This window comes from Macrotis lagotis, chromosome 1 (genome assembly GCF_037893015.1).
Source record: "Macrotis lagotis isolate mMagLag1 chromosome 1, bilby.v1.9.chrom.fasta, whole genome shotgun sequence".
Lineage (NCBI taxonomy): Eukaryota > Metazoa > Chordata > Mammalia > Peramelemorphia > Peramelidae > Macrotis > Macrotis lagotis.
The window spans coordinates 636,343,657-636,369,422 of record NC_133658.1 but is presented as its reverse complement, the minus strand read 5'-3'; positions in this window follow the sequence as shown (position 1 = coordinate 636,369,422).

Sequence of the window (25,766 nt, the reverse complement as noted above, 5' to 3'; positions counted from 1 at the left end):
AAGACTTTAGCGATAGAACAATTTGAGGAGCCTGAGATGCAGCATGATCATTTCGGCTTTTAACTTAGGTAGAATCTTTGTCTTTCTCTCTCCACAAACAAATTGACATATTTTATTTGATTGTACTTAAATTTGTTTTTTGAGAAAGAGTTCAATTTTGGTAGGAGAGGGGCAAGGAATGGTAGTTATGAAAATGATTGATGCATACATGTATATATCCATATATATATATATATATATATGGATATATACATGTATGCATCAGTCATATATATATATGGTATATTAGACATATCATATAACACACACACACACACACACACACATATATATATATATATACATAATTATTTCTTCAAAAGTACAACTTTCTATATCAGTGTTACAATATATTATAGATGGGTATTTTGGGAAAGTTTTACCAAAGCCATTATTAATAGTGTGAAGGCCAGCAGATAAAATAGGAAAAGTTTAGTAGCTCAGAACTACACAAAGGATATTTATAGTATTGTAGTATATCAATATATTTTATCCTTTAATAGCATACATATATGCAAGTTTATTAGTACTGCAAACACTCAATACAATAAAAAGAAAAAAAATTAGACTTCTCCAGTAAGAAGGGAGAGATAAAAAATATTTTCACGGATTTTTCAGCTTGCAGGTGCATCATACTCCTAATCCCTACCATCTGGAAGAAATATCTGTTGGTAATATACACCTGTATATATGTACATATTGTACTTGCATGTAATATATGTGTATACATGTGTTTATACACATGTGTATATGGATTATGCCTTGTGTTTGTATGCATAAACACACAAAAATTTAGTGTGTAATATGGTTACTGTTTTCTTTTGTCCTGTGTAGACTATGTCTGTCTGTTTAGATCTTTCTAAAGGTGGCTCAAAGGATAGACAGCTCTAAAATTTCTTTCCTTTTACTTTCTCTAAAGGAAACTTTATCTCTGGAGGAAATTTATTTCCTGCTTCAGCAAGAGACAACAAAAATAATCTATCTGATCTATGGAAAAGGGCTAAATTTATGACCAAACAAGAATTAGGGCACATTATAAACTGCAAAATGAATGATTTTGACTCTATTAAATTAAAAAGGTTTTGCACTAATAAAGGCAATGCTGCCAAAATTAGAAGAAAAGCAGAAAGCTGGGAAACAATCTTCACAACCAAGAATTCAAATGAAAGTCTCATTTCTAAAATATATAGAGAATTGCATAGAATTTATAGGATCACAAGTCATTCCCCAATTGATAAAGGACCAAAGGATATGAACAGATAATTTTCAAATGAAGAAATTAAAGCTATATATAATCATATGAAAAATGATGCAGATCACTATTGATTAGGTAAATGCAAATTAATACAACAATGAGGTATCATCTCACACCTATTAGATTAGTCCAGATGAGAAAAAGAGAAGATGACCAGTGTTGGAGAGGTTGTGGGAGGATTGGGACATTGATACATTGCTGGTGGAGTTATGAACAGCTCTATCCTTTCTGGAGAGCAATATGGAACTATGCCCAAAGAGACCCTTTGGCCCAGCTATTCCAAATTCTAGGACTATATCCAGAAGAAACTCGAAAAAATGGAAAAATTCCTACATGTTTCAAAATATTCATAGCAACCCTTTTTGTAGTGGCAAAGAATTGGAAATCGAGGGGATGCCCATCACTTGGAGAATGGCTATACAAGTTATGGTACACGAATACTATGGAATATTACTGTTCTATAAGAAGCCATAAATGGTTGGACTCTAGAGAAGAATGGAATGACTTATGGGATTTAATGCTGAGCAAAGGGAGTAGAGCAAGAGAACAATGTAATAATGTACACAATGTACACATCAATAGCATTATGAGATGAACAACCTTGATGGTAGCAACTCCTCTTAGCAATCCAGAGAGCTAGTGTAACTGTATCTACCTGGTTGTGGACTATATTATCCCCAAGCAGAGGAAGAAAGACAAAACAAAACAAAGCACACAGAAAATAACCCAACCATTTTGAATCTGTTGAATACCTTATAAAAAATATCTCTGACTTATCTCTTTCCCTTAATCCTAATTCCTCATGCCAAAAATTACTAATTTGTAAATATGTTTAACAAAATATGTATGTAAAATGTTAACCTGATTATTTTCTGCTGAGGAGAGGGGGACTGGGAAGGGAAGATGGAGGGAAATTTTGTAACTTGGAAGTATGTATGTAGAAATGGATGAAAATAAATAAAAATTTTAAAAAAGGAAATGGTATAGAGAATGAATGAAAGTAATGTGATTAAATGAACCTGAAATTATTGTAATATCCCAGGTGAGAAATTATCTAGATTTGAACTAGACTAGAAGGTTAAAAAATAGAAGAGGAAATGTCAGCAATGTTTTGCAGCCTGGTTTGACAAGATGTCAACTGATTGAAAATGAGGGATGAGAGAGAGGAGGAATAAAGGATGATTGGAGTTATCAACTTGATGGATGTTATTTTCTGGATAAAAACAGTCAATTAAAATAAAAATGCATCTTGGATATTGATTCAAAATAATTAAGCTTACACATTATATCCTCAACACTATTTGTAATTAATAGTATAATGAATTTGTTCAGTAAAGTCCACTGATGCCTTATAGAATGGAAAGATATCCAGATTTCTCCTAATTTTTGAGTAGAGAACAAGTTCTGATAACTGAAGACTTTCCAGACTTTTCTCATTTATGTATCTGGGGATCACCTGTCACCCTAATACAAACCTTTTTAAATTCAGGAAGGTTATATCACAAGGCAGGCCAAGAGATATGAAATTTTCCCCCACAGTAATTCAACAAGACCTTTTTACTAAAAGGACATCAGGGTATTTCACCTCTTTTAATGGAGAGAATACTCATATCAATAACATCTTAGATTTTTCTTTTAGTTTTTGCTAAGCAGTGGGGTTAAATGACTTGCCCATACTATGTAATTATTAAGTGTCTGAAGTCTGATTTGAATTCAGGTCCTCCTGACTTCAGGAACTGTGCTTTATCCACTGCTCCATTTAGTTGCCCCAACATCTTAGATCTTTGACTTATTGAAGTAATCAAGACAGTGATGCTTCTATTAATGTAGAATAATTTAAATTCCACAAAGGTTCATTAAATACCTACTAGGTTCTAGTTGTGAATACAAAGAAAATAAAACAACCAAAAAATCCTTGCTGGAAAAACCAAAAAGCCAACATATAAACACAAAAATACATGACAACTTAAGGAAGGAGAGGCAACTGAAACCTTGAATATCAGGAAAGAATTTATGTTAGTGGTGATAAAAGGTATGAACCTTGAACGATGATAAAGATTCTCAAAAGAGTGTGTAAACATGGAAAATATAACTGTGCATAGGTATCAAGGCAAGAGATAGCATGCAATGGAACAATGCCTTTAAAGTGTAAGCATATGTGTGTAAGTGTGTACATTCAAAGGTTTTGTATAAGTTTAAAACTTATATTTCTGTAACAAGTGATTGGAAATTCCCCTTATTTCATAAGTCTCCAATGGAGGAGGGAGAGAAGCCCAATCTAGATACCAGGGTACTTAGAGATAGCTCCCTTAAGAGTAAATCAAAAGTAGAACAAAAGGCTCAACTTGTAATGCCCTGTAGGTATATTTTTGGGTTGCCCTCTCCCTTCCATTTCCCCTCTCTTAATTCTTCCTGGATTCCTTCTACCTCTATAGCATCTTGCCCCAGCCCCACCCTCCATTGAGGGACCATACTCTTCTGGGAATAAAACAAAAATAACCATCCATTTAGTAAGAAGCTCCAGTGCACCAGATTTTCCACTCCAACTAACTGGAGGTCACCACTTAGCAAACTATCAATAAATGAACTTTTAACTTAATTTGACTTTTGAACTTATTCTTAAGTCCAAAAAATTCCTTATATTGAAAATAAATGTCAGTTGTTTTAATACTATGCATAGGCATGTATATACACACATGTATACTTTATATTCATGAAGCACATGCACATGCTATGAACAGGTATACATATTCAAATATATATATATGATTAATATATATCCATTTCTATCTATATAGGTATAAAATAAACAGTAAGATTTTATATATATATGCCTATTTGTGTATATATATATATATATATGTATGTATGTATATATAAAGATGGAAAGACTTAGCATAAGTCCAAGACTTGGTATTATTACTTCTTTCCACTTGAAATACAGGACACTTTCTATTCTCTTTTCATTCCTCCCCATTCTTGTCCAAGCCCAGGGCATGGCAAATAATAACTCAACATCAATCTAGGCTCATTCTGCACATCCCTTCCTCTCTGCCTCCTAAATCCCTCAGTTTTTGTTAAAATATTCTCTGCTGCAGGCTTTCCATTTTGCTTTGGACACTTTCTGTATATTCAAAGTGGTTTCTGGGTTGCTGAATCCAATGAATAAAGAGTTTTCACAAAAGAGAAATTCCATTTAGGGGACAGGGTTAAACTCTTATGTTTCAATATCTTTTATTGAGTCAGATTTTCAAAGTATATTCCTTTCAACATGTGATAGAATCATTAGTAAATATAGATTTAGGACTGCTGTGGAAAGTTAGGCTAAATTACCTATCACAGTACAGCTGCTTGAAGAACCCCCTAAATGAAAGCCTTTAAACCTGACTACAGCCTTGACATGAGCTAATGATGCTGTTATCACCTGATAATGCATTTCTAGGTGAGCTAAGTTGTCCAGAAGCCATTGTTTCCTGTGGTGATGATGGCCTTCAGTATCCCAGCTCAATGGGCAGTCTTGAGAAAAATTGGCCTACACTTAGAAAGAGGACTGCAATTAATGAGTGCTGGTGCTGAAAGGCAGAGGGAATATCAGGCTCAACATTTGTCCTAAAGCCTTTTTTTTTCCTGCTCTATAAAGCCTTAAACCGAATTTTTCCTTTTGAAAACCTTGGATCAGGAAGTAAACTGTGAGCAAACTGGTCAAGGAGAGATAGTAGGAAACAGACATAGGTGATGTCATCCTGAGTCACTCCCACCTTTTTATTGACTTGGAAACACATGCTTATTTGTCTTTACCACTGCCCAAACTGTGTTCTATCTTCTATTTTTCTTGCCTGCCTTATTTTGCTATCTTCTCACTGGGTTTTTGTATGACGATTACTGGAATTCTGATGGCTCTCATTTTATGTCCAAACAGTTCTAGTTTCCCCTCACCATATGGTCATCCTGATGTTACCATTTGCCTCAATCATCCTTTTTGTAGCTGCTTGAACATCTTAATTGATCTCATGAGCTATGTTAGGGATTTATAACGGGCATCTGTGTGATTCATCTCATACACATATCCTGAGTTTTTTTTCTCATTGGATGTGTATTTTCTATGAACACACACACACACACACACACACACACACACACACACACACACACATATATATATATATATATATATATATATATATATTTTTTTTTTTTTTTTTTTTCCCTGAACTAGATTTCACCTTGGTGATAACAAATTATCTTTAGCATACTACAAGGGTCTGGAACTTAGCAAGGTCCAGGTAGGTTCTTATGCTCCATTATTGACTAATGACTTCTAGTTCTGAATTACTGAAAGTCTTTTATTAAAGAAAAGAATATAAACCAGGGAGGACTTACATTGCTTATTTATTCTCAGGGAGGAGAATAAATAGGGAATTCTTATATAATTATATAAAAAGATTGAACAGGTAAGTGTAAACTGCTCTTTCCAATGTTCAAGAAGATGAGCTATTCCGAGTATGATATATATGTATTCTGACTCAGAGTTGAAGGGTTTGAGACTTGGGAATGATATAGTAAAACTAGGTGCTTCCTTGGTTCCTCAAACTGCAGGAGGGTTAAGAAGAGGTCACTGAAAGTCCCTTTCTGTCTTTGTCTCTTTGTCACTTTCTCTATCTCCTCGCTCCCTCCTTCCTTTCCTTCCTTCCCTTCCCTTTCCTTCCTTCCTTCCTTCCTTCCTTCCTTCCTTCCTTCCTTCCTTCCTTCCTTCCTTCCTTCCTTCCTTCCTTCCTTCCTTCTCTCCTTTTTTTTCAGGGGGTGCTATTCTGTTCAGCCCAGGTTTTTGTCAGGTCTATGAAGAAAATAAAGCTACAATAAAACTATAGAACAAAAGATTTGTTTGTACCATTTCCTGTGCTATGATATTTTTATTCCCAAATAGTGGACATATGCTAATTAAATTTTTTTTTTAAATCTAGCACTCATATGATTATCTTTTACAAGAAAGTCCTATCCTAATGTCTTATTGTGGAATAAAGGAGACACTGGACACTTATCAATTAGGCCAGCAGTGGCACAAACTCTGACAGACCCTACATCCTGGAGAGGAAGATTGGGGTGGGGATAATTGAATAGAATCCTTGGGATAGACTGTACTACTAATTTAAGAAGTTTTGCATAACCAAATTTAGAGTGGTTCATCATCAGGTTGGCTGAAAAGGAATGACATTTTTGGCCCAAGCAAGTTACAAAACTTGGGCTAAAAGATAAATGCTTACTATTATAAAATGAGAAAGAATAAGGGGGAACAATGAATGAATGAAAATTATCTATTGAGCACATAACTATATACAAATTACTTTACTAGGACTAGGATACAACATAGAAATGAGACTATATTTGCTTTCAAGTGTTTCCATTTGAAAAGTTATAGGAATGATTGATGGGGCAAAAGATTTAGTTGACTTACCTTTTCCAGAAACAATAGAAGTTATCAGTTTAATTGTGGTTCCAAAAGGAAGTTGCCATGAGAGAAATATCCATGAGGGAGTTAGATTGGGTGGAGTGATGCATTCTATGAAACATCCTTTATATGGACATATGATATATGTCATTCTGTATTCATTGACCCAGCAATCAAGACTATATGAACCCTTTCATCAGTCCAGAGAGACAACTGTATTATATTGGCTATGGACTATATCATCCCCATCCAGAGGAAGAAAAATAAAACAAAACAACACACACACACACACACACACACACACACAACTTCAGAATCTGATGAACATTTTATTAGAAAAACTCATATATGTATCCCTTTCCCTTAATTCTAATTCCTCATACCAAGAATTACTTATCTGTAAATATGTTTATCAGAATATGTATATACAATGCTAACCTGACTATTTACTGCAGAGGGGAGGGGGGTGGGAAGAGAGGGTGGAAAGAAATTTTTTAACTTAAAAATATACATGTGCATATGGATGAAAATAAATAAACTAACTTTTTAAAAAATCTATATGAACCCAAGCCAGGAATTTCAAAGTAAATTATAAAGTTTCTTCAGCTCTCTGAAATTATATTATCAGTGATAATAGTAGATTATATAGTAGGTTATATAGATTATCACTGATAAGCTTCCTTATCTATGGATAATGTCTGATTAAAATTATATGAAGCTTTGGGTTTCCACACTGAAGAAGAAGAAAGTGCACTGTCACTAAGAGAATGCAGGCTTTGTAAGGAAAAAATAATATTGTTTTCTCTACAAACTCACTAGTGTTTGCCACATAATTTGTTTGTTGGTTGGTCAGGTTACTGTACTCACTTTTATTTGATTGTATATGGGCTGGGATGGAATGACAATAGGAAGAAGAGACAATGGAAAAGTGTTAGTGTTAAGCCACTGCAGTCTGAGTCTAGGGTATTATACTACAGGACTGTTTTAACATTTAGGATGAAAATTGCTACTTTTCCCTACCTATTCCTCTCTATCTAAACTGAATAGAAACTGATTCCAAAGCTAAGTTTGATCAGTGACGTGATTTTTCATTTCTGATTATAGACTGTGAATTGCTTTGCCTTTTAGAGTAATTTGATCAATCCAAATGCTATTGAAATGTGTGTTGTCTTATTTACAACGGGGTATGATAAAATGGGAAAGATTTGGGGGGGACAATGAATGAATGAAAAGTATCCATTAAGCATGTAACTGTATACCTACTACTTTACTAAGCCTAGGGGATACAAAGACAAAAAATGAGAGAATATCTGCTTTCAAGTGTTTCTGTTTGGAAAGTTATGGGGATGATTGATGGGACAATATTTTTGTCTTTTTTTTCTCAAAGAAGACTATGGCATTAGGGAGACACAAGACAACTCTATCATAATTTGCAGAGATGATACCTATTTGCTTTAGCAGAAGGATTTTCCTCATCTTTCTGCTTCAAATAAAAGCTCTACTTTTTATTACAGTCTTATTAGAGATTACTGCCTAATAAATTCTTTAAAAAAGTCCTACCTACTTAGTTAAAAGAAAAAAAAAGATAAAAATGAAATAAAATAAGAAACTAGATTGAAAAAATAAAGTAAAAAAGAAACTGAGTTTCCTGTCTCAGAAGGAAGATCTAGTTCTAAATAAATACCCAGAATAAATACGGCTCTCCTTACAAATATTAGGGACCCAAGTTTTACTGGAAGTCACTTCATCAGCTTTAGGTTTTAGAAAGTAATCTATTATGGGTGAATATTTCTGCATATATTCCTTAGTCCATGGGATGATCCAATTTAATTCCTATAGTGATGACATATAAATGTTTGTGTGTGTATTCAAACACACACACATATATACATATAATTTAATTAATAATTAAATATATATATATATATATATATAATATATATATATATATATATATATATTTAACCCTGTAATTAGGAGGATCTGAGTTCAAATCTGCTCTCAGAAATTCACTGTGTGACCTTGGGCAAATCACTTAACACTGTTTGCCTCAGTTTCTTCATCTGTAAAATGAGCTGGAGAAGAAAATGGCAAACCACTTCAGTATCTTTGACAATAAAACTACAAATGGGGTCATGAATAGATAGACATATTTGAATAACACAAAACAAAATACACATAGGGCGATGCCACTACAGATCCAGACCAAAAATAAATGAATAAATAAAATCCTTCTGGGTCTGGCAAACATAATACACCTAATACTTCTTCAGTGAATTCCTGCCAATACCTAGGACAATCCAACTGGAGCTTCATAGTCCCTAATGAGAGGACAAGAGGTCTCAATTCAAAAGAAAATAAACAAAGCTTGATGAGCTCAAAACCAGTATAGAGACCTCAAAGGGAATTAAGCACCTGGAATTGATTGGAATCAGCCCCACAAATCTCTCCCAATTAACATTAAGAAAACATTGATGGGCCCAAGTGCATCAATGCCCTCAAAGAGGGGACCATCTGCTCTGAACTTAGGTGCACTATTCAACTGTCCAGACAAGAAGAGTCAAACATATGGGTAGGCCACATGCAGTCAGTAACAATTCTGAGTCCTGAAACCAGATTAAAATGTAATAGAAAAAAATTAACAAAATGGATAAACCAAATACAATAAAACTTAGATTATATTACATTTTAAAAACCAAGTCAATAGACAGCATCCAGAGATACTTGTTTCAGATTGCCAGTCCCCCCCCCCCATTTCTATTTGAGTTTGACATCACTGCTCCAGACTATATTCATTCCTGAGGGAGCCTGACTGCCAATGAAAGAATTTAGGTTGCCTCTTTCTTCTTTTTTTAAAATTTATATTTTATTTTATTTTTCCTGTTACATGTTATAAAAGTTTTTCAACATTCATCCATATGCATATGCATAATTTTAAGTTACATAATTTCCTTTCACCCTCCCTTTCCAACCCCTCCCTTCAGCAGCAGTCAGGTGAATATCGCACATACATATTGCACATTGTATATTTATGTTAAGTACTTTTACAGATTAAAAATTTTTGGTATGAGGAATTTGGATTACCAGAAAAGTTAAAAAAACATGAGATAGGAAAGAAATACATAAGAGGAATTTTTTAAAAAGTGAATGGAATACAACATCTATTATTATTAAAAACACTAGAAAGAGTAGGCATAAATGGAGTTTTCCTTAAAATTAATAAGCAGTACCTTTCTAAAACCATCAACAAATTTTATATGTGTTGAGCATAAACTAGGAGATTTTCCAATAAGATCAGAGGTGAAATAAGGATACCCATTATCACCATTACTATTCAATACATTATTTGAAATGTTAGATTTAGGACAGCTGGGTGGCAAATTGGATAGAGCATCAACCCTGGAGTCAGTAGGACCTGATTTCAAATATGGCCTCAGACACTTAAAAATTACATAGCTGAATGACCTTGGACAAGTCACTTTGCCCCTATTGCGTTGCAAAATCCAAAAAAAGAAAGAAATTTTAGCTTTAGCAAGAAGAGAAAAAAAGCAATTGAAGGAATCAGAACAGACAATGAGGAAACAAAGCTTTCATTATTTACAGATGGTATGATGATATACTTAGGGAACCTAAGAAAATCATCTAAAAAACTATTTGAAACAATTAACAAATTCAGTAAATAGCAGGATATAAAATAAACCCACATAAATCATCAGCATTTCTATATATAAACAACAAAGCCCAAGAACAAGTGATAGAAAGAGAAATTCCATTTAAAGTAATATCAGAAACATTAAATGCTTGGAAATCAACCTCCCAAGACAAACCCAGAAACTGTATGAACACAATTATAAATTCTCACACAACTAAAATTAGATCTAAACAACTGTAAAAATTGGGAAAATGATAATGGTTCATGGTTAGGTCAAGTTAATATAATTAAAAATGAGAATTCTACCCAAATTACTCAGTGTCTTACCAATCAAACCACGAAATAATTATTTTACTGAACTAGAAAAAATAGTAGCAAAATTCATCTGGAGCAAAAAAAGGTCAAGGATATCAAGGGAATTGATGAGAAAAAAAAATAAAGAAAGGTGGCCTAGCTCTACCAGAGCTAAAAACTGAACTAGAAAGTGGCAGTCATCAAAACTGGTTAAGAAATAGAATAATGGATCAGTGGATTAGGAAAGGTTCAAAAGAAACAGTAGTAACTGACTACAGTATTCTACTATTTGATGAACCCAAAGACATGAGCTTCTGGGAAAAGAACTCAATATTTGACAAAAAATTATTGGGAAAACTGGAAAATTGTATGGTAAAAACTGGGCATAAACCCATAACTCAGACCCTATACCAAAATAAGATCATAATGGATACAGGATTTAGATATAAAATGCAACACCTTAGGCCAGTTAACAGTTCAAGAAATGCTTTATCTGTCAGATCTATAGAAAGGGGATAGAATAATGACAAAAGAATTTGAGCAAAATGTATGATTTTGACTGTATTAAATTAAAAAGGTTTTGCATCAAGGCTACTAAAATTAGAAGGAAAACAGAAAGCTGAGAAACCATTTTCACAGCTGGGGTCCTGATAAAGGTTTCATTTCTAAAAATATACAGAGAATTGCATGAAATTTATAAGGTTACAAGTCATTCCCCTGATAAATGGTAAAAGGATATGAATAGACAGTATTCAAATGAAGAAATTAAAGCTATGTATAGTCATGTAAAAACACTCTAAATATCTATTGATCAGAGAAATATAAATTAAAACAACTGAGAAACTATCTCACACTTATCAAATTGACTAATTTGGCAAAAAAAGTAAAATGACAAATGTTGGGAAAGAATTGGGAAAATTGAAACACTAATGCATTTTTGTTGCAGTTACTACTCTATTTCTTAATCAGTACAACAGTTTTGATGACTGCTACTTTATAATTTTAGTTCTGGTAGAGCTAGATCATATTCCTTTACATTTTGTTTTCATCAGTTCCCTTGATATTCTTGATCTTTCATTGCTTCAGATGAATTTTGTTACTATATCATTTTAGCTAGACCTAACCATGAGCAATTGACATTTTTCCAATTGTTTAGATATGACTTTATTTGTGTAAGAATCGCTTTGTAATTGTATTAAGAGTTTATGAGTTTGCCTTGGGAGGTAGATTCCCAAGTATTTAAAGTTTTCTGCAATGATTTAAATGGAATTTCTCTTTCTATATCTTGTACTTTGGCTTTGTTGTTCATATATATATATATATATATATATATATATAAATACTAATGGCTTATTTCTAGGTCTCCACAAACAAGGAAATAAAAAAAATTATTGTACAACAGAAATCATGTAAAGAATGATATTTATATCTTACACACAAAAGAAACACTGAAATACAAAAATGTACATGTGTACATTCACACAACTTGAATAAAATGGAATTCAGTAACTTAAATTATAGGAAGATTTTAAAGAGCTCATCAGAATATAAAGAAGCATATAGAGTTGCTGAATAGGTATTTTTTCCTCTCACTTAGATTCTGTACTATCCAAATAATTCTGATATGTGACTATTGTTAAAACTAACTAGGCTTAGGCTAACCCTGATATGAGTAATTGTTCTGATACCAAAGCTTGCCTTGCTACCTATAAACTCTTATCATTGAATCCAACACCTTCACATTTTATGAAATCTATCAATCAACAAGCATTTATTAAGTGTTTACTGTAGCAGGAACTGTCTTAGGTCTTATGGATACAAAAACTAAAATAAAATAATTCCCTATCTCTGAACAAACAAAACATATAATGTGCATATATATATTTATGTAAATATATATATATATTTTCAAGCACAAATACATATTTATTAGCAATTAATTTTGGAATTTGAAAGCTTGGTCATAAATTCACTTCATGATTACTTATTCAGTGTCATATTTGTACATGCAATTATATAAGCACAGAATTGTATTTACATATATTTAATATACATATATACTTAGTATCCTTAGTGTCTATCCAAGTAACATTAGAGTTTATTCTTTTCTTTTGTTTTCTTTTTATATATCTTTATAAATAGAATAAACATTAATGCTACTTGGAAAAATGTGATTCCAAGAGTATATTAATAACTTTCCCTTCTATAAAAAAGGAAAAACACATGAATATAGTGTATGTGATGGTTAAGAATAGCATAAGTAGTACCTCTGAAAATTATGAACTTTTATTTTACTTGATTTCTAAGACTGAGAAACAAACTATCCTTTACATAATAGAGAGTATCTGAGTTAAGGAAACAGAAATCTGAGAAGGAAACAAATTTTGTATAATTATGAAATTTGTCAAAGGAGGTGGCAGCTAGGTGGCATAGTGGATAGAGCACTGGACCCTGGAGTCAGGAGGACCTGAGTTCAAATTTGATCCCAGACACTTAACAATTACCTAGTTGGGTGTCCTTGGGCAAGTCACTTAATCCCATAGCCTTGCAAAAACCAAAAAAAATAAAACCCCTCTTTAAAAAAAATAACAGAAAATTGTCAAAGGAAGGAAACAATCATTGGAAGAGATGAATTTGAACCCATACCTTTTCATCTTGGGCAGTAGGGAGGGGATAGCACCTGAAACAAAACAAATGAATAAAATAAAATAAGTAATATAGACTAAAGGAATAGAGAACATTGGTTATCCATGTTGTTTTAATGTCATCACACAATATCTGTAATTAAAGTTTACTTTACAAGCTATCCATACTTTACTCTCTTCCCATGTTTTACCAGAGGTGAAGAAAAAAATCTAGGTGTCTCTTTTTCCTATAGTTTCTTAATTAGATGTTTACAAATTTATCATTTGTAGATCTTTCATGGACTTTTTTCATTCTCTTAACAAATCTCTCTCACTGTCCATTATCCCCTCCTGCACTCCATTCCATTTTTTGCTATGTTCCTGATTCTGTCCAAGCAGTCTAAGTTCAGAGTTGTCTCCACAGCTTCATTTAAGATTCCAAGAAGACACTGTCAAAATGAGGTGAGAGATCTTGTACTCCCTTTGCAGGTATGAGTTGGGGGAGAGATGGGGGATTTTAATCTTTTTATTTTTTAGTATAAAATAATTTATTTAGAATAGTTTCAATCTTGATGGACCACATAGGATTATTCGTAGACACCAAGATCTCCATAATAATTCTTTGGGTTCTTTTTTTATTTCAGGACTAGGAAAAGAAAGCTTTTTAAACTAGCTCATGTGGTACACTAGCAACTATTTATCTTTTCGGGTGTTAAGAAATGGTGCTCAATTGGACTTGGGAGGTAGAGTTCATATCAAAGTTTGTCAAGGATCAGTGATTTCATTGCTGTGAAGATTCCCCTCAACTGAGGTGAATTATAATCTGCCCATAATTTATAGCCTTAGAGAACCCCTGGATCAGAGATGTTGGGTAATTTACCTGTGGTCACAATGCCAGTAACTCTCAAAGGAAGGATTTATATCTTGATCTTCTTGACTTCCAATCTAATACCTTTAAACAATGACAATAATGACTGTCTTAAAGTTCAAAAGCATAATAAGGAAATATCTATACAATATTTACAAAGTGCTATTGTATATTTGCTGAATATTACAAATATTTTCATCCAGGTTTGTCTGTTGTACTCTTACCTTGTTGGAAAAAGCAAAATATCACATATACAATGCAGTTACAGAAAAGAATGAAGCAAAAGAATTCCTAGTTCAAGCCAAGAATTGTCAGAGTAAGAAATAAAAATAATGGAACAAAACAGAAGAGGCCAGGAAAGAAGATCAGTGGGATGAAATCTGGGGCCAAGAACTTGTCTGACAAGATTTTGGAGGAGGAGGAGGAAAGGGGGATTGGCTTGTATAATATATGTTACAAGTAATTTTTTTCAAGCTACATAGCCTGGAGTCAAAAAAGGAAGCGACCAGAGTCATAACTCAGGTTCCTGAGTCTCAGAGACTTGACTCAAAAGATAGTTTCTTTCATTTATTATGTCCAGGGTCCAAAGTCAGGATTAGTGAGAGCCAAAGTTGGCAAATACTAAGAGAAACAATGGATAGAAATTCATAAGACACACTTTTAAATGATTACTTTTAATAATCACACATTCTTTTAGTGTGAGGGGGAAAAAGAAAAGTTCATTTCCCCGGTTCCCTTGGGCTAGGGTGTCTTAAGACATACCTCAGACTTTCACCTATATTAACATACTTATTTCACAGCATTATGCTTTATGAATAAACATAAACACCACCAAGACCTGAAGCGAAGGGTCTTCAGCATGCAAAACTAAAGACCACCACTGGACCTCTGCTACAAACATACATGAAGGAAAGTAAGCAACCCAAGGTAATTAATTCCCCCTCACAGTGACCTTTGATGATCTTACCTGCTCCCAAGAATTGAATTATTATCTCAGATCTCATGACTCCCCAATTTTTATATCTAGTTGATTTTTCAACTGCATACTCAATCTGTATATTCCATTGGTATTTCAAACATATTTTGTCCAAAATATAATTCCTTGGCCTTAATTTTTCCCCTTCTCCACCTTATCTATTTTTTTTATAGGTAACACTATCTCCCCAGGAACCCAGGTTCAGAACCTTAGCCGTTTTCCTCATCTCTTATATTGAATCAGTTGAACAATACTGTCAATTCTATTTTCTTAGCATATCTGATATCTTGCTCCTCCATGCTACTTGTCAGTTTCTATCCTAGGTCAGATCTATATAATTTTGTAATTGTATTTTTATAGTCACCTAATTGATTTCAGTATAGCCTTCACAGAATTGCAAAACTAACTTCTTCTGCCCATCTACTTTCAGGAACTTGATATTGAATATAGGATAAAGAAACAATAAACCAAAACCCATTTCAAACTTATTTTTTAAGATTTTATTTATTTAGAGTTTTAAAATTTTTCCCCTAATCTTGCTTCCCTCCCCCCACCCCCAACAGTAGGCAGTCTGTTAGTCTTTACATTGTTTCCATGGTATACATGGATCTAAGTTGAATGTGATGAGAGAGAAATCATATCCTTAAGGAAGAAAAATAACGTATAAAAGATAGCAAAATTACATAATAAGATAACGTTTTTCCCCCTAAATTAAAGGTAATAAATAGTCTTTTGTATTTGTTTAAACTCCAAAATTCTTTCTCTGAATGGTATTCTCCATCGCAGTCAGCTCAAAATTGTCCCTGATTGTTGCACTGTTGGAAACGAGCAAGTTCATCAAGGCTGATCATCACCCCCATGTTGCTGTTAGGGTATACAATATTTCTCTGGTTGTGCCCATCTCACTCAGCATCAGTTCATGCAAATCCTTCCATGCTTCCCTGAATTCCCATCCCTCCTGGTTTCTAATAGAAAAATAGTGTTCCATGACATACACATACCACAATTTATTAACTCATTCTCCAAATGAAGGGCATTCACTTAATTTCCAATTCTTTGCCACCACAAACAGGGCTGCTATGAATATTTTTGTACAAGTGATGTTTTTACCCTTTTTAATAATCTCTTCAGGGTATAGACCCAATAGTGGTATTGCTGGATCAAAGGATATGCCCATTTTTGTTGCCACTTGGGTGTAATTCCAATCAAACTGATATTTTAGGTCCTGCATAATCTGGTTCCAACATGCCTTTCCAGATTATTTTATATTATTCTTTTTTTTTCTTTTACTCTGGCTGTATGGTATTGTTCATCCTTTCACAGATGACCAATATCATCATGGTGGGGGGGAGGTGTGTGTGTGGGGGTATGTGTGTATGTGTGTTTGTGTGTGTGTTGACTTTCACAAGTCATTTATGAACTGGTTTTAAGTGAGGTAGAATTGCACAAAGTGATCAGCCTCACCCTCTTTCCTGGAATCATTGAAGTCCAGTGGTAAGACAAGAGTCAGGATAGAGGGCCTGCAGGGCCTGGGTAGCAATGGATAATGCTTCTCTCTTCTGTACAGACCAGCTCCTTACTACATGTTGATCTCTAATGCAAGGTGTTTTTCTTCTCTTCAGCTGTTTGTCCAATCCAAGTTTTCAGGGTTATATCATACCTTGAATAGAAATTTGTTAGTCACCACTCTTTGACCAGTTGGATATGATTTATTCTGCTCTTCTAGCTAGACACTTTATATTCCATTTCAGTTATAATTCTTGTTAGCCCTCTGTTTACCAAAAATGATGCATTTAGTAAAATTATCAAGAGAATTACAGTTCTCAATAATGACCCTTGTCTGGAAGTTGTAAAGCATTCTATGCTTTTTTTTCTCCTTTGGATTTTTCAAGACAATGGGGTTAAGTGATTACTCAAGGTCACACATCTAAGTAAGTATTAAGTTTGTGAGGACAGATTTGAACTGGGGTCCTCCAGACTCCAGGGCTGGTGCTCTATCCACTGCCCCTGCCCCCCCCCCCCCCAGCCATGCTTCTATTATCCAATAACTGTACCAGGAAATGCAGAAACTTATGTTCATAAATGTTTTCTTTGAATCTCTTAGAATTCTTCTGATCACTCCAAAACAAAAATTACTTAAGAAATACTATAGCAAGGAAAATGCTTTATAAAAATAATTTATTTTCATCTTTAAGTACATGTATATTTCCGATTAACATTTCTCTCCACCCTCCCCTCCCACCCTTCTCCCCTTAGCAGGAAACAGTCATGTTAGCATTTTGCATACATATTTTGCTAAACATATTTACAAATTAGTGATTTTTGGCAGAGGAATTAGGATTAAGAGAAAGAGATACATAAGATAATTTTTATTAAGTGTTCATCCGATTTGGAAGGGTTGTTTTTTTTTCCTATGTGTTTTGTTTTGTTTTTCTTCCTCTGATTGGGGATAATATATTCCATAACCAGTCAAATGCAGTTGCCCTAATTCTCTAGTCTTTTGAGAGAAGCTGTTGCCATTAAGGTTGTTCATCTCCTTGTTGTTGTTGTTGATGGCTACATTGTCCTCTTGGTTCTACTGCCTTTGCTCAGCATCAGATTCAATAAGTCATTCTATGCTTCTATAGAGTCTGGCCATTTATGGTTTCTTATAGAAAAATAGCATTCCATAGTGTTGATGTACCATAATTTGTTTATTTCCCAATTCATAGGCATCCTTTCAATTTCCATTTGTTTGCCACTACAAAAAGAACTGCTCTGCACATTTTGGAACCTGTAGGGCTTTCCCCTACATGACTGGAATTTGAAATGAATGAAAAGGCATTATATGTGTTAAGACTAAAGGACTTTGAATGATAGAATCAGGTATTTATATTTTAGTCCATAAAAATGGGGGCTCACTGGAAGTTTTGAGTATAGGAGTAGCATAATCAAATCTATGGATTAGAAAGATTATCCTAAGAGCTACATGAAAGATGAATTGTTAAGAGTTATAGATAGGAATCTTGAACAGCAGTTAACAGGTTAATACAATAATCTAAGTGAGGGGTAAAAAGGTCCTGAATTATGAAGGTAGCAATTGGATTGAAAAATCCAGTAGGAAGTGGGATTGTGAAAGTGATGCAGAGGTAATGTAAACACAGAATTCACAGTACTTGATAAATAATTGCTTGTGGGGAATAAAGGAGGGGAGAGAAAATCAACATTATTCAGAAATTTTATTACTAGGTGATTTTGGGGTATTGTGTATTCAGCTGATGAAACTGGTTAAGTGGGAAGATTGTCCATGTTAAGTTTAAGGCACTAGCAAGAAATTTAAGAAGTAATATCCAATAGGAAGTTGTATAACAGTGTGATGTAGTAGATAGGGTAATGAATTTTAGTCATAAGATATGGATTTGAATCAGATTAATCGTATTAATATTAAGTTGAGCAAATCACATTCTTTCAGACTCCAGATTCTACATCTACAAATTGAAAGAATTAGAATATATTACCCTGGAGGACCTTACAATTATCAATTTATGGGATTAGAGGTAAAAAAAAATTCAGGTCTGGAGGTATGGAAATCATCTGTATAGAAATCAGAACTGAAGTAGGGGAATAGGGACAAGTTAGAATGTTATATGAGAAGACTGATGACAAGAGACTTTGGAGAAGTCCACATTTAGTGGTTTGAAGTAAAAAGATGATTTAGTAAAAGAGATAGAAGATAATTTATTATAAAGATAGGAAAGACTGGAGAGTTCAGTGGTACAGAATCTAAGGGATTAGAGAATATGGAGAAGGAAGAAGATGTCATTAAAACCACATAGAGAAGTGAAGAAAGAGGAGGATTAGAAAGAGGCCATTGACCTTACCCATAAGGAGGTCATTAATAAGTTTATTAGTGTAAGGAGGACAGAAACCAGATTAAAAGGGGTTGGGAGGTTGATTTCTTGGTGAGAAAGTAATATACAACAAGTATATTACTCTTCATTAAAATTTGGAAGTGAAGAAGAGGGTCAAACTATATACGATGGAGAGATATGGGCATGGTTAATAGGCAGAAAACAGAGTAGAAAAGAGAGTGAATCTAAAAGAGAGAGGATACAATTGAATGAACAAGATTAGTCAATCATGGTCAATAAACATTCATCAGTTTGTCTAATGGTCTAACATTTCTCATTATGTCTGGTCAGTGGATATCCTAATGGGGGGAAAAGATTTATTGTTTAGAGAATCAAGGTAAGAATGCTTATTTCACATGAATCTGAACTTCTGTCTCCTTCATTTTATTTCCTTCATGTATGTAAACTGGATTGCCAGTTATCTAACTAATAGTTCTATAGCCTCATAGGAGTTGAAGATGCTTTCTGCATGAGGTGCTTACATACACATTCAAGATAAACATTTTTCTTAGGAAATTTTTTTTTACTTTTGGCTCAGCAAATTTTCAACTGAAAATATGGTTTCTTACAGAAGGAATTAAATTTTCTCCAGATTCATTCAATCAATCAATAAACAAGCATTTAATAAGCATCCAGTATGTGTCAGTTAATGTGCTAGGTAAGGGGAATACAAAAACCAGAATTTCCATAATTCCTACCCAGATATAATTCATTTATCAAAAAAAAATGGAGGGGTATTATGAGCTTCAAGAAAAACAAAAAGGAGACACAAATAAAAATGACTTACTATTTCCAACATTTTTAAAACCTGCAATTTTAAAGTCTAATATTTCATCTAGGCAAAAACAGAATAATTTCTCTCTAAATGGAATTTTCTCATCTTCCCCCTCTCTTACAGAATGGTGAAAGGTTAGGAGTATGAACAGAGAGGTAGAGAGGGAGTGAAGCTAAAGACCAAGGCTCTGTACAGAATACTGAAACAGCTGGTTTGAATTGTAAAAGAAACATCATTTTTTATTAGAACAATGACTCTTGTTTATCTTTATTGATTTTATTGGGTTATTATTGATTAACTGTACCCCGTGGGCCTATTAATGAAATGCTAGTAACACATTAAAGAAAGACAGAGCCTTTTCAAGATTTTGTACTTCCAGCACTGGTTTCATCAGGGCCAACTGACTTTGAAGCACTGAATCAAATATATTTCTTTTTCAATGCTGAGCTTCAAGAATGCCTTGGGGTTCTGAGATCTCCCCCCAAAAGTGATATTTTCAACATTGGAAAATGCTATGATGCATCAATGCAAATAAGTCCCTCCCAGTAATCTGATGTCTATACTATAACTTTTTGTATGCATTAAAGCAGACACTTTCTAACAATTCTATGCCCTGTATTTCAGATGAGAAATCTGAAATACAGGTCGTTAAAACAGTTTTCATGAAGTAATACAGTGAGATAATTATAGAACGGAAATTAGGGTCCAAAGACTTCTCACTCTAAACTCCAACTATACTAATAGACAATTTTGCCCATCTCCTACTATTTCTTTTTCTTACCATCCTCTAAACAATTCCCCCAAAGAATTCTTTTATAGGGAAGTGAATAGAATAAACTACTAGTTTCCTGGCTGCTCATCTCCTTCTCCTAATTTTAACATCATATTGAGATATCAGTATTTCTAATATACTTCCTTTCTAAATGTCAGCAAGACAATCTAGAAAAACTTGAAAACTCTTTTTGATGAATATATATTTAAATGTATTAAACTGGTTTTCCCCAATGAATGAATTTCTGCAGATTACTTTTTTCAGTGTTTTCCCATAGCAGGTAAATTAGGCATTTATATAAATGAAAACACTGATTAGAAGGGGGCAGACAGTGAGGTGGATGTGTGAACTTGCCCACACAAATATTTAGTCAGATAATATAAAACTTCAATATCTGCTACTTTGTTTCATTTAAAATAAATTGACTGTATTTCTGGAGAACCATGATTTAACTATTCATTACTATACTGATCTAAAATAGACTAATTTTCCTATACCTGGTATGAAATTGCTAAATCTTATGTCTTCACCAAGCAGTTATTTCTTAGTACACTATATTATTTGATGATAAGCATTATTTTTTTTGTTTGTCTATATATTTATATCTTCATATTTGACTGAAAATTTATTTTTTCAGATTTTGTTTTACAACAAGCTATATAACCCTGAGAAAATTATTTTAATCACTCTTTGACTCAGTTTCTTTGTCTGTAAAATCATAAAATCAGAGCACAAGAATGCTATAGTGCCTCCTATTTCTAAAAATATATGCTAAAGATTGGGCTAATTGGTAAACAGAATATTTATCATGATGGGTGATGTTCATTTTTTCTCATCAATTAATGAACATAAGAAAAATTAAAATCTATATTAAAATATAGCCCATCTAGTGCTGTATTTCCTAAAGACTTATCATAGTTTATAAAGTATTTTCCTTACATGAATATTATGAGTTAGGTACTTAAAGTATTGATTGCTTCATTTAACAAATGAGTAAACTGAAGCTCAATCAATTGACTTGTTCAAAGTCACACAATTAGTAAAATGGTGAAATTATTTCTTCAGGCTAAGTCTCATTATTGCAGATTTCAAGTCCTTCACATTACTTTTTTTATTCATTCCCCTATTGTTTTGTCAGGTAATGTCAAAAATTTGCTATCTTTGATTAAAATATTTGTGTATGTTTGCCGCATTGAGAAAGAAATGATCTGAGTCTTATAGGACCTTGAAATTTATAGAACATCCTTACTGAATGTATTCCCTGGAGTAATTGCCAAATGGAAAATAAAGCAATTTTTAAGCATGAGATAATTTGAAGATATAAAGAGATTCCTGAATTTGGAGCTAGAAGTCTTGGGTTTCAATTTAGGGTTTGTTTCTCACTGACTGACACTGAGTAAAGTTATTTAAATTGTCTGACTTTCAGTTTTTGTAAAATGTGAATGTGAGTTGTCTATATAATTTCCAAGGGTACTTTTCATTCTAAATCTTATCTCTTCTATATAATTTTTTTCCTCCTTGACAAAATTTATATGGATATTTTGAAACATCTGAATTAGATAAATTTTTACTCTTAATTTAGCTGTGTTCTTGGCTTATGTAGATAGCCTCAGCAATTGTAAAGAAAATGCTTAATATATCTGTGTCTCATATGCTTCCACTCCAAACTATGTTTTGGTTTGCTTGCATTTGTCTTAAGATAGGCTCATTGAAGTGTTGTGAAATAGTGTACATTCAGTTTTTTGATGCACCCAGAATATTTCAATTCAAGGCATTAACTTTGAACTATTAAACTATCCTGATACATTAATCACATTAAAATTAATACAAAAGATGGAGAATAAATGATTGAACTACCTTAGATAATGCCAGAATTGAAACAAAGTGTTTGTGTGTGTGTGTGTGTGTGTGTGTGTGTGTGTGTGTGTGTTGTGTGTGTATGTCTGAGGGGCGGGCGGTGTGTGTGTATGTATGTGTGTTTGTGTGTGTGTATGTCTGAGGGGGGCGGTGTGTGTGTGTATGTGTGTTTGTGTGTGTGTATGTCTGAGGGGGGGTGGTGTGTGTGTGTGTGTGTGTATGAGAGAGAGAGAGAGAGAGAGAGAGAGAGATTAAAAATTCAGAGAAAGAAATGAAAAAAATTAGTATTTAACAAAAAAAGTTGTTAGGGAATTTGGATAGAAATATGGCAGATCACATTAGCATGTAAGGTGCTTGAGGCCAGGGATTGTTTTTATCTATCTTATATCTTCAACACATCATAGGGTCAGGGCAATAGAAGATGCCATAACTATTTATTGAACATACTGAAGATTAGATCCATACTCATGATTTATATTATAATATTGTTCATGTGAATCAAGGTTTGTTTTTTCCTGCATAAAAGACAATAGAATGGTATAGCAAACAATTCAGGGAAAAAATTAATGATTTTGTTTGCATTAAGAAAAATAATTACAAAGAGCAAACATTGAAAATAAGGAAAATGCTTTGAAAGAATATTTTACACATAAATATTTCTATTAAGAATTCAGCATTCAAAAGAATCTAAAATTTATAAATAATTCATTTATCAAAGTAACATGAGTATCAAAATATGTGAACAGGTAATTCTCAAAAGAAGCATAAATTGCTGATAACCACCTCTAATTTTTCATACATAATAATTAGAGAAAATCACAACAAATTTATATCCATTGAATTGGCAGATATTAAAAAAAAATGTAAAATTAGCCCTAGCAAGATTGTAGAAATGTAGCCTTGCAAATATATTTTTGAGGGAGCTAAGAATTTGTACAGTCTTTTTAAAAATTTCTATGCTATGTAAAATCAGAACTATAAACTGTTTGTATTCTTTGAACTCAATATCAACTAATGGGCCAATAATCTAATGATAGTATTGAAAGATTTTCTTTTATCTGCACGTTAATAAGTGTTTATTAAATTTTTATATGTTATGTGCCTGAATACAAAAGCAAGAAAAATAAAACTCTCTGCCCTCATTTACCTTCTATTGAAGTAAGGATATATATATGTATATATATATATATATATATATATATATATATATATATTTATACACATATTCTTAAAGATGAAAATATTGTTGATGAAAGAAGGGACAGAAGTCTGCAGAATAAGGTGTGGCATGTATAGAGGAATGAAGGAGTGAACATGGCTGGCTTGGACATTTCTTGAACATGATATTCTAAATCTTCTAGGAGGAACTGAAAAATCAGAGAAAGAGGCTACAGGGCAAAGGTATATTTCAGAGCAAGAAAATATCTGGGGAGTGGGGGAGAAAAAATTCTGAAGAATGAGGAGCAGAACCTAGTTTCAAAGCATCTCTTATTTCAGAAGAATACTAAACTAAACAAGGGCAGTGGATAATGAACCAGGTCTAAAGTCAGAAAGACTATTCTTGAACTGAAATATGATCTTGACCACTTACCATGTGACCCTCGGCAAGTCACTTGACTCTGTCTCAATTTCCTCATCTATAAAATAAACTGGAAAAGGAAATGACAACGCACCTCTTTATCTTTGCCAAGAACATCCCAAATGGAGTCATAAAGAATTGGATATGATAGAACAACAACAAAACACAACAAACAAACAAAAACAGAAAGTCAATGAGTCTATTACTGAATCATTGACTGGAATGGTATTTTGTTCTTAGTAGTTTCATTTTTGGCCTGGGTATAATTTAATGAATTATATTGTTTTAAGCAAGAGAGAACAAATTTTGGGAAAAGAGCCAAATGAAATGGTATTGTAGCACAAAAAATGGCAAGAGAGTTTAAGGGTTAAGAAAAATGAGGCACAGACAGGTTAATTCACATAATAAGCGGCAGAGGTAGAATTGTAACTTGGGATCTATAACTGAAAGTTGTCTGTTTTTTTCCCTCTTTACACTGCAATGCCTTCCTCCAGTGGAATATTGTAAAAGTTCTAATACTTGTACAAAGGGAAGAAAGAAAGATCCAAACAAAGCAGCAAGATTCATGCTGACCATGACTAAGTCTATGAATAGTCAGTTATAATTACAATGATGATAAAATTCAGACAAATAGGAAGAAAAATAATTTAGAAGGAAATATTATGTAAATCATGAGGTTTTTCAGTGCCTTATTAAGTTTGGTGGACAATTTGGAAAATGAAAACTGTAAGTTCCTTGATTTATGTGCTAACATTAATTTTTTTGCTTTATTTACTTGTGATGATATACTCATATGTTGATGAGGTCGAAATCCTGAATTCCTCAGAAGCTCTTAATCTCTATGCCACTCTCCTCCTCCATAGTCTCGAAGATGAGATGAGCCTACTCCTTTCCAAGCAAATTTTGTTTCCATTTGAGTCTTTGATTCCAACCCCTTTTATCCATGCTGGGTCCTTGTTCTGAGACCCAATCTCACTCCATAAGCTTGAATGACTGGTAGTCATCAACTTTGAATTCCCTGACTTTGATTCTTAGACAATAATTCCTGGGTCTTCAGCACCTTGTCTAATTTATGGAGGTTATACTGTTTTTAAAGACTGACAATTCTCAGAAAAGATTAATGAGTAAATGAATTAAATAATATAAAAGCATTTCTTAAGTGCTTATGTAATAGTATGATGTTCTGAACCAAACATAGGGATAGAAAGTGAATTAAGTCCCTTTACTAAGAAAATTTAAAGCCCTATTAAAATAAGGCTAGATGGCATATATAGGCGATTTCAAGTTCAGGACAGAAAGGAAAGACTCAAGGCAGAAGTGTTTGTCCTGGGTTGTGAGTGTTACTTAAGCATACAGACACATACACTCACATTTTTTCACATATGTGTATATGAAACATTTATATATGTGTATATACAGGCTACTAATTTATGCAATACATTACAATTTGTGTGCCTATAAATTTTGTATGTCTATATATCTATATAAAACATGTTATCCTATATAAATACACATTATATTATCTTATATAAACCATGCATATATTTATATATATACATATATATATAGACAACTTTTGTAAAATATGTGTATATTTACCATATGCAGATATAGCCTGAAGGATAATTATATATGTATGTATATGTATGGGCCTATGTACATATACCTCTAAATCTATTTAGTGATAGAGATAGCTGCTTCATTTCAAAATAATTGGTTTCCTATATATTTATTTCATT